This window comes from Micromys minutus (assembly GCF_963924665.1).
Source record: "Micromys minutus genome assembly, chromosome: 1".
In the NCBI taxonomy this organism is placed as follows: domain Eukaryota; kingdom Metazoa; phylum Chordata; class Mammalia; order Rodentia; family Muridae; genus Micromys; species Micromys minutus.
In genome coordinates this window covers 222992408-223009688 of record NC_137969.1, presented here as the reverse complement: position 1 = coordinate 223009688, position 17281 = coordinate 222992408, and positions in this window count along the sequence as shown.

The following is a 17281-nucleotide window of genomic DNA, read 5'->3' as shown; positions in this document are numbered from 1 at the left end:
AGTATACCTGGAGCTCCAGATAAGTTTAGAGGCCTGAGCAATTAGCATACCTATGTCCTTTGTATAGTATTATGGGGAGTTAAGTATCTAAACTGCCTGATTTAATTTACGGCAACTTATTCTTTACATTTATTTATTGTGTGTGTGTGTGTGTGTGTGTATGTGTGTGTGTGTGTGTGTGTGTGTGTGCGTGTGTGTGTGCACATGACACATGTATACATACATGTAGTGAGGGAGGTATCTGCCATGGCTCATGTGGAAGTCAGAGGATAACTACTGGAAGTTGGTTTGCTTCTTCCACCATGCGGGTTCTGGGGATTGAATTCAGGCTGCTGAGCCTGGTGGCTCTTACCTTCTGAGCAATATTGCCTGCTCTCAGCAACTTATGGTTAATGTCAAGTCATAACTCTCTCGCCTAGTTACTGTCCCTTAGAAATTAAATGAGAAATTGAAGCCATTATAGCATTACCCATGGTTTGATTCCTAAATGCTTAATTAAACTAGGCTTTAATTTTCACAGGTAAGAGGAAAACATATATTTAAGGAAAGAAAATAAGTTTTCCCAACCAAAATAAGAGGTAATTCAAGGAAAAAGAATTATTGGCCCCAAGTTAGTAAAGAAACATTTTAAACTTGACTCATCTGTGCCTTATGGATTTCATAACTGATGATTAGCTTCTCTTAATCAGTTGAATAACCATTTAAGGGACAAATTGATTAGCTCCTTGCATAATTAACAGAACATTAAGTACCATCACTTTGAGTTGAAAAATTGTTTTGATTAACAGCAAATATGCACAGTTTAACATTAAGACATTAAATGGCATTTTCCTCTATCATTATTAATCTGCTTTTTTAACCTCCCAGATGTTAAAGAGAGTATTTGCATCAATCTTAGTGGCCAATGTTTACAATGTCAAAATATTTGGGGGGGGGGGCTGGCACTAAATTTACTATGCTTTTCCCACATAGAATGAGAACGTAATAGAATGTGTGAATAATAATCAACATTACTATGCGACCAAACTCTCAATGTGTGGTAATGCTTTACTTAGTTAAATGGTAAAGCAACCCAGTTCTGAAGCATGGAATAAAACCACACTGATTAAATATTAAACTTTTGCAAATCATTTTTTAAGGAGAATTGATAAGGAATTGGAGGATGGTTGACAAGAATACTAAAATAGAGAGAATGGTTGTGAGCATCAGGAGCTGTATCACACAAAAAGATTCGAGAACAGGAAGACATTAGAATTGAAAAAATGTGTAAATATACAGTTGAAGTAAACAAGACATTGGAGAAATGAAATATGCAAAGGCTCTTTCTGGTGAAGCCAGATCTATGGAGATATTCAAATGTGGTGAGACAACTGGGGGATCAACCTTACAGTTCCTGGGAGTCAACAACACCATTTGCAGACGTGCAATGTCAGTGGTCCACAGAAAATTGCATCAAACTACACAGATGCATAATTAAACCTAAACACTCGGAATGTTAGGCAGCATCATCCTGAGTCTGATGGTATTGGATTCTGACTACATCTTGGGCACTGAGGACCTAATTAGTCTTTGCAGGAGGATGTGCAGGTGCCTGTCAGTGTGGAGTCTGTGCTGAGCAAGACAGGTTAATGGAGACACTGGAATGTTTATTTGAAATTGATGAGGTCTGAGGCAGCCTTCAAAAAACTAACCACAGAAGTTTAGAAACTTAGAGAATGTGCCTGATAGTGGAGAGTATGTACTTCCTGAACCAGGCAAAGTAGCTTGAGCTCCACTAGACTTCTGGTTCCAAGCTTTATAGCAGTGCCTGGCTATCAAGTTGAAAATATGGTCCTTCATGGTCCTCAGTGATTCAGATTTAAAGAGCTCTCTGGCATTTTGATTCCCAGTGGCAAGGGAGCTGGCAATAAATCCCCAAATACAGAAAAGACCCCCCCTTTTGAAAATAATAAATAAGCCAAGAGTTTCTTGAGAGTAAGTCCAGTTATTACTTAACCTTAAATAATTGCTTTAGTACCTAAGGTGAAAATGCTTGGAGATAGTGAGCCTTGATTAGTTTCGAATGACTGAATGAATGAGCAATAATTATGTCATGTGATTATTCCTGACTCTCTCTGTTCTCAATAATATCAAAGTATTTCCAAGTTCTGCAGTGTTTGTCTAAAAATTCTAGCTGTTTTTTACCTAGCCTATACACTAAGCCATAAAACTGATTCCCAGTCATGTATGTACATACACGTGCACATGGGAGTGGGGACAGGGAGTCTTGCATTTTTTTCTCTTCTTCACTGCCTCCCTTTTTGAGATAGCGGTTTTTATTAAGCCTTAACTATTTTGGAACTCACCCTGTAGCCTCAAATCTCAGAGATCCACCTGCCTCTGCTTTCCAAATGCTCTGACTAAAGGCATGTGCTACCATGCCCAGCATAAGGTTTTCATTGTGAACAGAATCTTGTTTTGTAGTTAGGGAATTTGCACATCAGTCATTTAACATTTAAAAAATATTTGTCTAACTCATACTATGCACTAGGGTTTCCTCACTTGAGATAAAACAATGAAATAAGCAAAGATTCTCCCTCATGGGGTTTACATTCTAAAAATATGCATGCATCATACTTCTAAGTTTGAGATTTTAAATTATTTTCTCAGAATATAACTGCCTCTTACAAGTTCTTTGCAAAAAAAAAAAAAAAAAAACCCACAGAGTTTGAATTAAGTGAAAAAATTATTTTGGAAGCTTTCAAAGCTCACTGAGGGGAATAGAGATTGGCTTAAAGCACTAGGGAGTTGTATTTTTGCACATAAATATTTATGTGTGTAAAGAGGTGTGTGGTTAATTATAAGCGACGGGAGGGGAATGACAGATGCTTAGATCCTCTGTCCCCACGGAGAGACAGACCTTGCTTGTTGGAGTGTAGTGGCACATCGTATGGTCTGTGCACTGAATCACTGATTTAAATACTGCAGCAGCTGGAGTGCAAAGTCTATCAGCAAATACTACAGGAGGAGGAGCGCATGTGCCATGAATGCAAAGTAAGAAGGCACCAGGTTTGCACCATCACACTGAGCAAAGCTGTGCATACACTTTTATATTCTTCAGATTCAAAGAATTAGAGAAGAACAACTGGGCAGTCCAGGAAACATAGGCAGAGAAATGAGCAGGAAGGGTAGGGAGACCTGATTGTCTCAAGTTCTACATTTCTAGGAAAGGTTTAAGGGAGGGAAGAAGGAGAGAGGGTACTGTGCAATGGAGAAGAGAGAGGAGAAGGGGGATGGGAAGCTAGAAAGAGGGGGAGAGGGGAAGGAGGAAGGGAAAGGGAAGGAGGGAGGGAGAGGGAAGGAGAAATTTTCTTATTCTGTGGGGGGGCAGAGAGAGAGAGAGAGAGAGAGAGAGAGAGAGAGAGAGAGAGAGAGGGAGGGAGGGAGGGAGGGAGGGAGGGAGAGAGAGAGAGAGAGAGAGAGAGAGAGAGAGAGAGAGAGAGAGAGAGAGAGAGAGAGAGAGAGTTTCTGATTTTGCCAGAGAAGCCTACTTAGAGAATTCATTTTCGTAATGAAGTCACTAAACCAAACTTACTCCAGTGCTCACAGGAAGAATGAAAAAAAACCAAAACTAGTTTTCTTTAGTTTCCTCATTTTATTGTTTTCATTTTTACTTTGATCTGAAGTTCAAAACCCTTTGCTAAAATGTCCTTAAATATTATCTACAGGGCTTTCTTGGTTTACACAGATGCTTCCTACATAGGATCTTACCTTTTTTCTTTGTTGTAGCTTAGCATTCTGAGGCACAAAGTTTACATGATAGCATATAAAGATTACTTGTTCAGTATGCAGCAGCACAAATATAAAATTGAGATTCCCTGGTTGCAAATCTACCTCCCCAGCATGCTGACCCCTCTCACACTTGCACCTTCTTGTCTTTGCTGATGTGTCTCTCTCTTCTCCTTATACTTCTACAGTCAGAAATGATAGAACCTCTGGGGAAGAAAGGCAAAGACAATGGTTAATGATGATGGGTGGGACATTTGTACTCACAGACATAGTGTTTAAAAGGAGGCAGAAAAACAGAAAGAAAACCTTTTGAAGAAATATGATTCCAAACAGTGAATGAACAGACACAGTTTGTTCACAGAACAAGAAACTATCCAAGAAATGCTACCAAGTCTATAATGCAACCATTTATACTCAAGATTTTCTGTCATCTTGGTGAACTTCCTGGAGAAACAATATGACCAAAAATAGCCTTGAAAGTCATGAAATACCACACGAAGATCCACCTCAACCTCTACCAGAAGAAACCTGTGATGGTCATCAGAAATTATGCCTGAGTTCCCTTAACATTCTAATTTCTCCTAAGACTGTGTCACAGTCAACCACCCATGTTGGTGTGAGTAGATTTTATAATGCTCATGTGAAAACAGCAGGGGACAGTCTACTGGACTCCAGTCTGCTAGATGCTTCATCAGCCAGATGGTTGGCTGTATGAAAGCCAGTAACACTGATGTGAGAGGCAAGTGCACACAGCTGGATTTTCAGATTTTAGGGCATAGAGACTCTATAATGCAAAATGTTTGGAAGGAAATTACTATTGGGCTAGAAGAGAGAGCCAACTAGAACCTTTGGAGAATTTTTGATGCTAAGTCGGAGCAGCATTTCTCTGTAATTGTGTTTGGAGCCATAACAACATTTGAATCCTCTCTTTCTCAGGCCCACTGGTGTCTCCTAGCTACTGTGTGTTGAATCTGGAGACTTTAGCCTTGACATCTGAGATTCCCATCAACATTTGGCTACTACTGTATGAATATCTTTGTTTTCCACTGACATTTGATGACTAGCTTGAACCCTTCCAAAATTAAGGATGGGAAATAATTAAGGAGATAAGCTAACAGAAATTTGATAATTACACTTACATCAGTATAATTGTGTATTTTGGCTAGGATGTAAGAAAATATTACATGTCCCTCCTCCCCCGCTTGCTCATGTTATGGCTATAAAGAAACCTAATTGCAGGCATATAGGACAAAGAAATGGGTATGAAGCTGGCCCCCTACCAGGGTTTGGAAAATGTCAAAAGCTTAGAGAATGAGTCTTGGATCTTTATTTTATCTTACTATTGCTAAAAAATTGCTCATTATCTAAGCCTACTTGGCCTGTTTAAATATGAATAGTTTAATGCATCAAATTTAGCCATAGCTGTAAGGTAATGAGAGCTGTTAATCATACATTACCACTCCACTCAACGGGTCTTAACACTCCTAGGCTCTTGCATGGGAGTAGGATCCAAGTTGATCATCTGTGAATTCCAGCCCTCAAAATCCCTCCCATTATTTCATTCTTCCTCTTTCTTCGGAGTTCAGGCCATGAACCTCTTGCTTTCCAATCACCAGTTTGTTACCAAATTCAAATTTTAAGGTTGTTACAAGTAGCAGGACTTTTGCCTTCAGGGTCTCATCTGAAGAGAAGTTCTGAAAAAGAACCAAGCTACTACAATGATTTCCACAAGGGAGGCTGATCATAGGGACCTGCTTATTCTTCTTGGAAGAGAGATCAAGGGGAAGAAAATGTCCCTTTCCTACCCTATATTCACCTACAGCCGAAAGAACAAAGTAAAATTAATATCTCAATGAATCATCTGCCACTGTGAAGTAGGTGACTTGTAGGTTATTGAGGTTCAGTGAAGACGTGTGGGATATGCACACTCTATCTGTGGTTGAATCGAGTTTGGCAATGGAGGGCCAGAGAATGATTGAGCAATGATTTGCAGATGAGTGCTTGATTCAGGAAGATTCAAGCAATACTTTACTGGGATAATAAATGTGACGTTTGGTGTCAGAAGAGTAACACATCTTGGGAGGGAGGACTCTTCAGACAGGAGCAATAAATAGCATTTCCGTTGCCAAGAGTGCCTGCATATAAGTATGCATAAAATGCCTCAGCAATAATCTCTCTGCTGCGCTACAGAAGGGACTCTCCCACAGCTGCTGCTGCAGCAAAGGGGGTGCCATGGATTTTAACCCACAGGAATTAACCTATGTAAATGACTTCTGGGTAGCAGGGAAGAATTTTCTTTCTTTCTTTCTTTTCTTTTCTTTTTTTCTTTTCAAAATGCTCTCAGCCCAGAAGTAGCTCTTTTCTTGCCAACATTCTGGGTGATTTATACAAGTGTTCCCACTGAAGAGTGCAGAGAGAGAGAGAGAGAGAGAGAGAGAGAGAGAGAGAGAGAGAGAGAGAGAGAGAGAGAGAGAGAGAGAGAGAGAGAGAGGAAATTTTGCAGCAGAATGTGATTGTGGAACTAGAGGCAAGAGATGGCCCCTAAAATTTTAAAAAGTACACAGAAGCAGAGTAAGAAAGATCAGCTGGATCAAGGCAAAGATTTATGTTTGAGCTATAACAGTGTACTGATGAGACAGAGTTAACAGTTAGTACCTCATCTGCATAGTTTTTATGATTGCCCTTTGCTTAGAAATAGAAAAAATATGCTTGTTATTTTTGTGTATATTAAAATAACCAGATATTAAATATTAACCATTTTGCTGAGTGCCTATGGTAGCTTGAAGCCCATCTACATATTTTCCCTCAGTCTCTATTCCTCTCTCACTGACACTGGGCTAGGTCATATGACTCATTCTGGGAAAATGGCAACTGTGAGACAGGCGGGCTCAAAAGGTGCTTGAGTGGGACAGCTATTATGTTAATACTCTTGAAACCTTCAACACTCTGTTAAGCCCAGGCTATCTGGGAGGAAGCTGAAGGACACACGGACTACTTGCTTCCCCCAGCAGAGCAGTTCCACTGTGAGCTGAGTCCCAGAAGGAGGATGAGCTGGCTGATCAGTCACTGACGGCAGATGTGTGAGTAAGCAGCCCCGAGATTAGTGGAAGAACTTTTCAGAACAGCCAAAATATGACCTATCACATTGAAAGCTGAAAAAAAAAATGGTTCTCCTGTTACTTCTCTACCTTTTGGGAAGGTATTTTGGTTTGAAGGTCAGTTACTCAGCAATAGATGATAGATATAGTTCTTTACACTGTGGATTATTTAATGCTTGTAAAAATTCTATACAATATCATAACTCATTTTATAGATAAGAAAGCAGAGGAAAAGAAGGGACGAGAACATGGAGCAGGCTCACGAAGCTTGCACAATGTAGAATGAGATTGGAGGAGTCTCATTCTAGCATATACCCACCTAATCACCTATGATCAAACGCTACCTTAGGTATTAGTTGGACAATGAAACACTTGATTTCAAATGTAGTTCAATTATTTTAACACATTATTATGCATGATCATTATGTAAGTGTGAATTTGCATATGAAAGTATATATTTAGTTTATACAACTTGATAAGGTTAGAGCTTAGTATATACCCGTGAAACTATTGCTGCAATCTGTGCTATTAACAAAAGCATTGGGGTCAACATGTTCCTTCTGCCCTCTTCCTTTGTTGTTGCTATTATTACTATCACTGTTATTTAGTACAGAGAACAATCAACACTACCCTTTTTGTTGAATTTTAAAATTCAGTAAAATACTGCTGGATAAAGGCACCATGCTAGGCCAGAAAACTGTGCTAGACCTGAGCACTGTGCTAGACCACGAATCTCTAGGATTTGCTCATCTCATCTACTAGAACTTTGTACCCTTTCACTCATAATCTTCTCATTTCCTCCTCCCCATTTTTATTCCAGATTTTGTTTATCTGAGTTCAGTTCTTTTAGATTCTTCATGTAAGTCATATCATGAAGTATTTCTTCTTCCTTAGTATGTGAGCTAATACTTCATTAGTATAGTGTCCTCCAGGATCATCTACGTTGTTTCAAGTGGCAGGATTTTCCTTCTAATGGTAAATAATATTCTATGGTATATACACTGTTTTCTTCATGCATGTGTGTGTATACGGGTACACCCATGTGTTGTAGTAAATATTAAAATGTGGCTTAACCTTTTATCTTGTGCTTTGCTGGCTCCTGCATGGGGCCATCTGGCACTGTGGGGATTTCTAACTTGGCGCTCTATGCTGCCTCTAAGAACTCAGGCACAGTTCACTCTACCGCCCCTGCTGCTTCTGTCCCAGGTGGATACTACTGCCCATGCATATTCCTTGCCTCTACCACCTGGTACAAACATAACTCCACAACCTGGTAACTTATCAAACAGGTTTATATGTTAAATTCTCAATCCACAAACCCTCTACACAATAAGCTTACAACCAATGATCAAATATGTAAACTGCTCATCTATATCAGATAAATAGACCCATAGAAACCATTAGAAGTAATAATAACAACTCATCAAGCTACAGATGTGCTAAGAGAAACATATACATCAGCTTCCATGTTGCCTCCAGAATCTCTTCTTCTGTCAATCTCTGCCTCCTGCCTCCTCTTCCGCCCTCCTAGAACTTTCTCCGCCTATTTCACTAGTGTTCAATCATGTATCACCTTAAAATAAACCTACACCCATGTAACAGTTGCACACATGTGCAGAGGGCAGAAGACAATTTTGGGTGCTGTTACTCAGGTGCTTTCCATCTTTACTTCTGAGACAATGTCTTTACCCAACCTGGAACTTGCCAGGTAGGCTGGGCTGGCTAAGCAGTGAGCCCTGGGAATCTGCTTGTCTTAGCACTCCCAGGACTAAGATTACAGGATGTACCACCACGGGTTCTGAAACTTGAACTCAGGTTCTTGACTGACAGCCATCTCCCAAGAACCTCTTTCACCCAAACCTCTTTTGCTGTCTTCAAATGTCTTAACAATGTCTTGTACTATAAGGAACCCATTAGGGAGCACCCAGCCACAGAGAAGCAGCAAGAAGCACATTTACTAATATTTCTCAAACAATATAAAAACTTAACAACATGGATGAAATGGCAAGTTTGAGGCACTGAAAAAGTGACACAGGGCCATGATCCCTGAGATCTGAAAAGTAGGTTAAAAATCTCTATAAGACATTGTTCCCTAGGGAGGCAAAATTGAAGGGAATAGTTATCCAAAGTGAGGCCAGCTCTGCGTTGAACTGGTGTCTGTTAGGACTAATCAGACACCGTGACCAAGACAACTCTAATAAGGACAACATTTAATTGGGGGCTGGCTTACATGTTCAGAGGTTCAGTCTATTATCATCAAGTCAGGAGCATGGTAGCATCCAGGTAGGTATAATACAGGAGGAGCTGAGAGTTCTGCATCTTCATCTAAAGGCTGCTAGGAGAACACTGGCTTCTATGCAGCTAGGACAAGGATAAGTCCATGAGCACAGTGACACACCTACTCAAACAAGGCCACACTTACTCCAACAAGGTTACACCTTCTAATAGTGCCACTCCCTGAGCCAATCATACACAAACAATTACAGCTGGAAAGATATAACTCTCAGGGACTTTAGGAAGACCAAGTATCTTAGAATTTTCAGTGAAAAATAAATATAGGAGCACGAAGGAGAGAGGGAGGAGAGGAAGGGGATGAATATTTTCAGTTTGCTACAGAGAGAAATCTTGAATCTAAAGCTGGATATTCATCTGTTTATCTGCTCATGCAAGTGAAGATATTCACAAACAACTTGGACAGATATACCTAGACTTACTAGCCCTGGGAATAGCCCAAGCAGTAGGGCATCTAAACATCAAAGCCCTAAAGCAGAATGCTCTAAAAGATAAAGATTTAATATGGTGTCAAATTAACCTTGGATTAAAGGTTCCTTGAAATTCATAATAGTAATGCTTAAAAGCGAAACTTGAAGTGACTAAACTGACTCCAGGTACTTAGCTGTCTCCTGGAACAAACCTTAACAATAGCTAAAGGCATATAATAAAGCTAGTACTCTACAACAGAAAAATGTAAATGTTCCACACCCAGTGAAACCATCAACTATCCATATATATAAATACACACATGAATGATCTGTAATCAAGGGGAAAACCCATAGAAATCCAGAGACAATGGAGATATTGAATTATCTGACAAAGACATTAAATTCTCATTTACAGGTGCCTGAGAAGTGACAAATGGCAGAGAAATGATGAGGTGAAGGAATTGGGTGAATAAAAAAAAATCCTAGCTGAGGGGGGAGGGGCACTGAGGCAAGAGGATTGTGAGGCTAGCCTGGTCTATATAATAAAACATTTGATCAATCAATCAATCAATCGATCAATAAATACCCTAATTTAATTTATGGGAATTTATCAAGAAAGGTATCAGAATTTAAAAATCAAGATATCAAGTGGATTGATAAAAAGCCAGTTACATTGAGGTTCCCATTAGATATAAATTATTTAAATAGTACCACTAAAAGGAAAAGATTGGCAGACTAAAGAGTCCCAACTTTATTCTTTTTATAAGCATCATATTTTAACTCTAAAGACAGATGAATTAAAATAAAAGCATAGGGACCAGCAAGATGGCTAAGTGGGTACCAAGCCTGACCTTAGTTTGATCCCAGAACCTACATGGTAGAGGCACAGAATGGATGTCCGCAAATTGTCCTCTGACTTTCACATATGTGCTTCACACACAGACAGACACACATAGGTACACACAAATGCAGATAAAATTTCTAAAAGATAATTGAAATAAAATTAGAAATTTAAATAAAAATAATACCATATTTGCAACAGTATCAAAAACTATGTGATTTTATGAATATATTTGACAAAATAATGCTACATATATATGCTAAAAACTACAAAACACTCTGAGAAGCAAAGAAAGCCTGAATTAAAGAGAAATAAACCATGGCTGTTAGTAAGACAAGATTTTTAAGATGTCAGAATCCAAACAGAATCCTGACCTAAACAGAGAAGTTAATTCTGGAGTTTGTGTACAAACATGAGAGAGATCAGGCAGAACCCTTGCAAACAAGAGAAAAGTCAGACAGCGTAGAACTTACTATAAACATAGCTAAAGCCATCAAGATGGTATGATTTTGGAATAACATAGATGCAGACAAACAGAGCAAAACAGAGAGTCTAAAATCAGACCTTCATAAAGCAAGGTCAACCAATCCTTGATGACTTAAAAGACAATTCAGTTGGGAAATGTACTTTTCAACAAATGTACTATGAAAACTGAAAAGCTATGTGTGAAAAGAACACCCCCCCCAACCCAGTTACAATTTAGTGAAGGACCACTCTGTGAACAGACAGTGGTTTGAGAAGCTTTATAGAGTGTGGCCTGAAGATGAGGCTTCTTGCTGTATTTCTATTAGGAGGTGCAATTCTCGTGCCTTAAGTTCTGAAATGCCTTACAGTTTATGGATAAAGTTGCTAAGAACAGAGTGTTTATACACTGAGTTCAAGCTGAAGAGTTACTTTGCTGACAGCTCACCTACCCACACGTCTGCAGCACTTGAAGTAGAGAACTTCAAAGAGATCTCCAACCATGTTATGGAAATACTTGGCCTTTAACAAGAAACCAATGCATAGGAAGGCAAGGCAGCTTGAAGGCACAAGATATCCATTTTATATTTTGCATGGTACATTCTGGATTGCAACAATAGCTGTAAGCTTCAAACACATGAGAAATAATTTTTGGTATGTTTTTATTTTGGTAAAAGTACATAACATATAAATTTTACCGATTTAACTTTTTAAAACATGCAATTCAGTGATATTGCTATGGTTTGAAATGCAGCACCCTGCCGCTACCCCATACCCCAGCTCTTGGCTCCCAGCTGTTGACATGTCTTAGAAGTAAGTGTATGGAACCTTTGGAATAGGAACCCAATCTGAAAGATGTAGAAAATAAGAGTGACCTTTCAATGTTAGAATCTGGCTCCGCCTCCTGATTGGTCAAAATGTGATACCCTGTCTGCTCAGGCTTCTGCTGCAATGAAGTTGAGCCTCTTAGCACCCCCTCCCCCCATGGCTTCTCTGCCATGATGGACTGTATCTCCCAGAACCATGACCCCTTCTTCCCTGTGTTCCTGCCAGGTATTTTCTCACAGTGAGAAGGAAGAAACTAACACAGCATTAATCAATATGCACAGAACATGAAGCTACTTATGAAATGATTTTTCTAATTCCAGATTTTTCTAATTATTTAGAAAAATAATTTTTCTAAGCCCCATAATTAGTAAGCACCAACTCCCACCTCCACACCCCCTTTCCACAGGCCCTCAATTGACTCTAGTTTATTTGTCTGAATTTATTTTAGAGATTTCATATGAACAGGATCATACATTTGTTCTTTTGGGTCTTATCATACTTGTCATCATGTCTTTCAAGTTCATCTGTCTTGATCATGAGTCAGCTTTCCTCTCTTTTTTATAATCAGATAATATGCCATTGTTTGTATGTAGAATACTTTGTTTATCCACTCATCTTCTGATGGATACTCGAGTTCACACCTTTTGCTTATGGTGAATAATGCTGTAGTGAACATCATATCTAAGTACCTGTTTCAGTCCCTCCTGTCTAATTTTTGGGGTATATACCTAACAGAGAGACTATTGGGTAATAGGAATGACAGGGTTATTTCCAACTATAGTGGATGGCTATTATAAAAGAATTAAGATACACATGCAGAAGCTTGAACAATACAATGTTTCTAGTAGTAACAAGCTGCTTTTTCCAATCTGACACTGTGCTTCCCATATTGCATACAATGATACTTAAATGCACAGCTGGGTGCATGTTGTAACTGAGGGTAGTTGATTGACAGTCTGCCTTATAGGCTCAAAAGTGGGATGGCCACCCATCAGAAAAGAGGAGAAAGAAACTTTAAGTACGGCTTCACAGTACACCAAACACCTCCTGATTGGCCTATGGATGTTCAATTTGTGCACTGAAAATCCCACATTCGGGGAAACCTCTCATTCCTGGAGAAATAGACCTTGCTTTAGGGTCAGCTGGTAACTCCAGTTTTGGGACTACTGTTTATGTTGACCATGGTAGTTAAATAGCTATACTGGAGCCTTGGTTTTCTCATTTGTAAATGGGTATCGTGTTTTCTCCTATAAGCGCTATATAGGTACTTGGGGAGGATAGTGTCTACAAAGTTGTTTTTTGAAGATAAAAAAGGCATTAGCATAATGTGTGTGTGTGTGTGTGTGTGTGTGTGTGTGTGTTCGAGCACTCGAGCACTTGCATTCGTGCCTGTGAGTTGGCATGTGTGGAGGTCAGATACCAGCTTGTAGGAGTTGGTTTTTTCCTCCTACCCTGTGGGTTCTGGGGATTGATCTCTCAGGTCCAGTCTTGGCAGCACGAGCCTTTGCCTCCTGAGCTGTCTCAATGGCTCTCGATAGATTTTAAAGTTTTTTTCTCCCTTTTCTCCTAAGTATTTTATAATCAGGCAGTCTTGCTGATTTAATTTTGGCTCTTTTCTCCTTCCCATCTTTCCCTTTGGGAAGTCAAATGGCTAGAACCCAGATTCAGGAAGAGCTGCAAGGCAGAAATATACTTCAGAAGAACCTTGTCAGTTATAAGTGGAAGGCTGCCTTAGGCAAGATACTGCACTGAGCTTTCTGTAGGAAAAGAACAGATGACAGATAAATCTCAGGGTTTCCAGATGTGATGCTTGATTACAGTGTTTCCAGGCCACTGTGAAGGAAATACACAGCCTGTGTGTATTACATACAATGCCAGCAGGGTCTGTAACCTACGTATGTAACCTATAGTACAAGGCATGTAAACTAGGAAAGAACCAGTAATAGTGTCCCAAACATTTAGATGAAGTTGGTAGGCATGTAAGCTCTACAGACCCTTCAGCTTTGAGAAACTGATTTATGATTGAAGGTGAGTATTTGTACAGTTTTTCAGGGAGTTGTAAGAACATTGTTGGGTTAAATCATATAATATTAAAAAACAGTGACTTGAAGGAAGTGTTTTCTATAAGTTGTCTAATATATTCAGAAAATAGTATCATTAAGAAAACACTTAAGATGCCAACCTCATATTACCTCATTTATTTTTTCTTACCTCATTAATAAGTGTCATTATTAGCTGTCAATACAGGCTTAGCCTCAATGATACTTGAGTGAAATAAGCCAGCTTCTCCACTCACCAAATGACACAGCAGGAAATCAGCAGAGCAGAGAAGTTTTTCAATGAGACAAAAATTAAGTTTTATGAATCCCCCCCCCCCCACAAAGCCACACATACTGTTGGAAGGACAGTAATTGGCTGTTTAGTCTGAAGTATTTTCCAGATTTCTTACCATTCCACTCCTTCAGCTTCATACTTCCCTTTAGAGACTCTGATGATAATAGCCAGCCCTTTTCAAGTGCCTAACATAAGCCAGGAACATTATCACTTCTAATTCTCACACATCTCCAGGTAGGTACTTTCATTGCCATTAGCAGGTCAGGGATCTAGTATTCTATGCTCAGAATGCTCTGGAAAAGTTTACTAATATCTTAATACAGCCTTGAGTTTTTGCTTTAAGCAAAATATTCTGCAGAAATTTAAATATAACCTCAATAAATTAACAGCCTATTATTTAACATTATAAAATAATGCTTACTTTACACACACACACACACACACACACACACACACACACACACACATATTTAAAGAGAAGGATTTCTCTTTTTTCATTTTTTAAAATTAGATACTCTCTGTATTTACATTTGAAATGTTATCTCCTTCTCCCACCCTGTTCCCATCCTCCTTTCCCCTCCACTTGTCTTCACAAAGGTGCACTCCCTCCTAATCACCCTCTCCAGCCCATTGCCTTGGCATTCCCCTACATTGGGAAAACATGCCCTCCCTGGACCAAAGGACTCTTCTCACATTGATGCCAGACACTGCTGTCTTCAGCTACATATGCAACTGAAGCCATATGTCTCTCAATGTGTGCTCAATGGTTGGTGTTTTAGTCCTTGGGAGTTTTGGAGAGTTTGGTTAGTTGATAATGTTGTTCTTCCCATGAGGTGGCAACCCCTTTCAGCTCCTTCAGTTCTTTCTTAGGACCTTCACTAGGGTCCCTGTGCTCAGTCCGAAGGTTAGCTGTAAACATGCTCAGCTATATCTGTATGACTCTGGCAGACCCCCTGAGGAGGCATCTCTATCTGGTTCCTTCCAGTAAGTACTTCCTGGCATCAGCCATAGTGCTTGGGTTTGGTGGCTGCTTATGTGGTAAATCCCTGGGTGAGGCAGCCTATGAATGATCTTTTCTTCAATCCCTGTTCCTCTATTTGACTTTGTATTTTCTCCTGTGAGTGTTTTGTTCTCCCTTCTAAGAAAAACTGAGGCATCCCCATTTTGGCCTTCCTTCTTTTTGAGCTTCATAAGGTCTGTGAATTGTTTCTTGGGATTCCAAGCTTTTGGGGGCTAGTATCCACTCATAAATGAGTATATACCATGTGTGTTCTTTTGTGACTGGGTTACCACACTCAGGATGATAGTCTCTAGTTTCATCCATTTGCCTAGGAATTTCATGAAGTAATTGTTTCTAACAGTGGAGTAGTACTTCACTGTGTAAATGTACCACAATTTTTGTATCCGTTCCTCTGTTGAAGGATATCTGAGTTCTTTCCAGCTTCTGGCTATTATAAAAAGGCTGCTATAAACATAGTGGAACATGTGTCCTTATTATATGTTGGAGCATCTTTTTGGTATATGCCCAGGAGTAGAATAGCTGTATCTTCAGGTAGTATTATGTCCAATTTTCTGAGAAACTGCCAGACTGATTTCCAGAGTGGTTGTACCAGCTTATACAACCCCACCAACAGTGGAAGAATGTTCTTCTTTCTCCACATCCTAGACAGTATTGTCTGTCATCTGAATTTTTTATCTTAGTCATTTTGATTGGTATGAGGTACAATCTCAGGGTTGTTTTGATTTGCATTTCCCTGATGACTAGGGATGTTGAGCATTTCTTTAGGTGCTTCTCAGACATTTGATATTCCTCAGTTGAGATATTTTTGTTTAGCTCTGTACCCTATTTTTAATAGGATTATTTGATTCTCTGGAGTCTAATTTTTGAGTTCTTTAACACAATTGCTTTGTAATATAGCTTGAGATGAGGGATGGTGATTCCCACAGAAGTTTTTTTTTTTTTTTTTTTTTTTGTTGAGAATATATTTCGCTATCCTAGGTTTTTGTTTTACAGATGAATTTGCAAATTGCTCTTTTCATCTCTATGAAGAACTGAGTTGAAATTTTGATGGGGATTGCATTGAATCTGTAGGATGCTTTTGGCAAGATGGCCAATTTTACAACATTGATCCTTTCAATCCAAGAGCATGGGAGATCTTTCTATCTTCTGAGATCTTTAATTTTCTTCTTCAGAGATTTGAAATTCTTGTCATACAGATCTTTCACTTGCTTAGTTAGGGTCACACCAAGGTATTTTATATTATTTATGACTTTTGTGAAGATTTTTTCTTTCCTTAATTTTGTTAATTTGGATACTCTCTCTCTGCCCTCTAGTTAATCTGGCTAAGATTTTATTGATCTTGTTGCTTTTCTCAAAGAACCTGCTCCTGGTTTTGTTGACTTTTTGTATAGTTCTTTTCATTTCTACTTGGTTGATTTATGCTCTGAGTTTGATTTTCTTTCCTGCCATCTACATCTCTTTGATGTATCTGCTTCTTTTTGTTTTGAGACTTTCAGGTGTGTTGTCAAGCTGCTAGTGTATGCTCTCTCTAGTTTCTTTTTGGAGGCACTCAGAGCTATGAGTTTTTCCTTTTAGTATTGCTTTAATTGCATCTCCCAAGTTTGGGTATGTTGTACTTTCATTTTCATTAAATTCTAAAAAAAGGTCCTTCATTTCTTTCTTTATTTCTTCCTTGACCATGTTATCATTGCTCAGTTTCCATGTATATGGGCTTTCTGTTGTTTTGTTGTCATTAAAGACCAGCCTTAGTCCATGGTGATCTGATAGGGTATATGGGAGTATTTCGATCTTCTTATATCTTTTTAGGTCTGTTTTGTGACTATATGGTCAAGTTTGGAGAAGGTACCATGAGGTGCTGAGAAGAAGGTATTTTCTTCTGTTTTAGGATGAAAACTGCTAATTTTAACTAGACACTGTTAGTTTCACTGTATCTCTGTTTAGTTTCAGCTTCCATGGTCTGTCCATCGATAAAAGTGGTGTGTTGAAGTCTCCCACTATTATTGTGTGTTGGGCAATATAGGCTTTGAACTTTAGTAGGGTTTCTTTCATGAATGTGGTTCCCTTGTATTTGGAGCATAGATGTTCAAGATTGAGAGTTCATCTTGATAGATTTTTTTCTGTCATGAGTATAAAGTGTCCTTCCTTATCTTTTTTGATAACTTTTGGTTGAAAATCATTTTATTCCACATTTGAATGGCTACTCCAGCTTGTTTCTCGGGACCATTTG